Consider the following 2457-nt stretch of genomic DNA (forward strand, 5'->3'; position numbering starts at 1 on the left):
CTGGACTCATCCCAAGAAAAGATCTTAACATAAATGTCACAAAAGAAATAAATCCTGCAAATCGGCTCGTAGAAATCACGTCCAAATACTGGCACTCGACATACACTGGGTAACTCGGCACCTGAAGGAATGCTACAGTAACTCGGCACCTGAAGAGTGCTATAGTAACTGAGCACCTAAAGAGTGTGACAGGAACTCGGCGCTTGAAGAGTGCTATAGTAACTCGACACCTGAAGGGTGCGACAAGAACTCGACACCTGAAGAGTGCTACAGTAACTTGGCACCAACTACAAAATGAGCAAAAATGAGCAAGATAACAAGGCAACCCAGGATGCTCCTGCATCATGGTGTGGGTGTGTATCACATTTTCCCACATCATAGATGCAAGTTGAACATTTGAAATGGGGCATTGATGTCTTTGCACCACATATTAATCATATCTTCAATGATGTCAATGAAGAAAAAATTCTTAAAAATTGCATAACTAGCATGGTGATTCCTCTCCAAAAAAATGGTGACATAAAAGATCCATCAAATAATTTTTCTATCATGACTAACCCCCTCCTTGGGAAGCTCTTTGGTAGCATGGTTGAACACAAGATCGACAAGTGCACAAAAACATAACGTAAAAGAGGCCAGTGGTGACTAGTTTCAAATCAAAACATTCAAATATCAATCACAATCTTACACTTAGATTCTTACATGACATCTAGAGAAAAAAAATTGGATACAATGAAAGAACGATAAAATTCCTATTGAGTTCAAGGTTGTAGTACAAAGACTATATGAGCAAATCAAGGCTAAAATTAGAACTATTAATGGGATGTCAAAGTGCTTTGGTAGCAATATAGGTTTCAAATAAGGATGCCCCTCTCCAATCTTATTTAGGTTATATATTGGTAAGTTAAAATAATGGCTAAACAAGATTAATGTCGATGGGGTTTAACTAGCTAAATATGTGACAAAGCTACTTCTCTATGTGAATGATCTTATTTTAATTTTGGAAATGGTTGATGGGCTTAGGGAACACTTGAAGACACTTCCTATCTTTTGGCATGAGGTTGGAATGCAAGTGAACACTAGCAAAACCAAAGAGAGTAATCTTCTCCTTGAAAAGAAAGAGGAAGATACAAACCACTTTTTTTTTAAGATAGTCCTTTAGAGATAGTAGATGAGTACAAGTATCTTGGTATCAATTTCCACAATAAACTTAGTTGGGAAACATGCAAAGCAAAAATAATTAAAGGAGGCTTGAAAGCACTATATTCCTTACACAATAGATGTAGGAATGTAGAGTCATGAGATTAGAAAATGAAAAAGATGCTTTTTGGTTTGTTGGATATCCTGATGATCCTTTGTGAATGTAAGATTTGGGACAACAACATGTCAAATTAGAAATGAAGGCACGTAGAGAGATCCCAAAAATATTTAATCATCAACAACTTCAAAATTAAAACTATTGTCCCCTATGAGATCTTATTGGCCTGAACAAACATATTTTCTTTAGAGGCTTTAAAAGTGGTTTGATTGTTAAGCTATCTAATGCAAACTCAAGGTATGAGAAAATATTGTTGGCCTAAATTGATCATGGAGGAAATACTATATAGAAGAAAAAACATGTGGATGTAAGAAAAAATCAAATGCATGAAAAATGAAATGTTAATATGTATGAATGTTTGGATAACAATAAAGAAATAAAAAATTTTATGATGAAAAAATTTAGGAGTATCTTGTTGTCAAAACAGAATGGGCACAAAAAGACTACTATATCAAATAATTTAACCTCATGAAAGATCATGAGGAGAAGGCATACATATGAGCAAATATTAAATGGGGAACAAAAGTGCTTATAGCACATATTAGTGTTGGATACAATTGTCTAATTTTATGTTGTCTTTGATGTTACACAAATGTCATATCAGTTGTCAGTCAGTGCTTACCAAGCTCACTTGGTCAACAAGACAGTTTTCTTTGTCTATCGAGCATTCCTAAAAGATTACTCTACTGAGACAGTGTATACCAAGCTCACTCGGGCATCGAAGGAATTCTGGTAAGAATCAATATTAACCAAGTTCTCATGGTTAGTGAAGGAAAGTTGGACAGAGTCAGCATTCACTGAGTTCACTCAATTGCCAAAGGATCTTTGCAAGTTCATAGTGTTAACCAAGCTTCTGTTGGTTAACACAGGAAATCATCTCAGAGCCCATGTTTACCAAGCACGATCGACTAATAAAAGATTTTGTTATTTTGGCATGTGAAGCTTAATTATTTTAAGTATTGGTTCTAGTTGACTATATTGATGATTATTGGTTATTGTAATTTGTAATTGAGCTGACTTGACAATCTGAATGATATAAATGAAAAGTCAAGTTGAGATTTTTAGTGTGTGCAAGTATGTTGATTGAATTGAGAAAGAACAAGTAACAACAACCTTAAAGGATAAGTAGGGATCCTTGT

The sequence above is a fragment of the Cupressus sempervirens genome, chromosome 11 (genome assembly GCF_028749045.1).
Source record: "Cupressus sempervirens isolate cs-2001-9-10 chromosome 11, ASM2874904v1, whole genome shotgun sequence".
NCBI lineage: Eukaryota > Viridiplantae > Streptophyta > Pinopsida > Cupressales > Cupressaceae > Cupressus > Cupressus sempervirens.